Source organism: Triticum dicoccoides, chromosome 4B, assembly GCF_002162155.2.
Source record: "Triticum dicoccoides isolate Atlit2015 ecotype Zavitan chromosome 4B, WEW_v2.0, whole genome shotgun sequence".
NCBI lineage: Eukaryota > Viridiplantae > Streptophyta > Magnoliopsida > Poales > Poaceae > Triticum > Triticum dicoccoides.
This window is the reverse complement of record NC_041387.1, coordinates 162,030,927-162,032,029: the sequence shown is the minus strand read 5'-3', so window position 1 is coordinate 162,032,029 and position 1,103 is coordinate 162,030,927.

Below are 1,103 nucleotides of genomic sequence, written 5' to 3'. Positions count from 1 at the left end.
AGCATGCATACGGTGCCCTCATGGCTCGGCCAGACAACGATCTCATTGCTCCCTTCATATGGAATGCTAAAGTTCCTCGAAAGCTCAAAGTATTTGCATGGCTACTCTTCAAAGACCGTCTCAACACTAAGGTCAACCTTGCACGCAAGCATATCGTCGATTCAGATATATGCCCTCGGTGTGCTAGGCTACCCGAAGACTCCAACCACCTCTTCATCACGTGTCCTCTTGTCAATAGAATTTGGCAACGCCTTGGGCTCCTGCCTCCAACCACCGAAATCTCAGACCTATGGGACGCTGCTACTCCTCCTCGCCTCCCGACCACAGCTTGGCCTTTGGTTCTCGTGGCCTTACTATGGATGATTTGGGCAACACGTAACGACATGGTATTTAGATCGGTCGATCAAAACTCTGTAATAACCCATAGGAACCTCATTACTGCTTTGGATCTCTGGTCTCATCGTCTTGTGCATTCACAAGACAAGGAGGACGCCTTCTTGTGGCCCTCCTACCTCTCTGCACGTTGCACTGTGCCTATGTAATTCTGTACTCACTGCCACGACAGGCCTTTGAGCAATATATTCAGGTGGGGGAGCTCCCCCCCGGTGATTCTAAAAAAAATCAAAATATGCGCTAGAGGAAGCAAAGAAAGATAAGAAAAGGTACTGTAGCAAAAGATTTCCCATGAAGGTGCCAGTACATGAAGGTTCCAGCAAGTTGGTTCCATAATGCTAGTTAGCTCGGCACGTCAGCTAATGTTGATATGCATTTCTTCTCCAACTTAAAACTGAAGCGGATTATTGTGATATTCTCAAATCTTACAGTTTTCCTTTCTTAAAAGGGCAGCCGGTGCTCCGGCCCAAATTTGGGCCGTTCCGCCCGCAGCCGTGCGATCCAGCGTACAGAAGTCATCCGATTTTATGCCCCATGTCATTATCTTCTTCTCCACACGCCCCTATCCCTAAAGCGTACATCAGTCGTACAACACGGGCGTCGCTCCCTGCAGCAGCTTGTCACAGAAACCCAAAAAAGGTGTCGCTCATGGCGCCCTCGCTCACGACGGCAGAGCCGCCCGTCGTCTCTAGCGATGGTGCTCGCTGAAG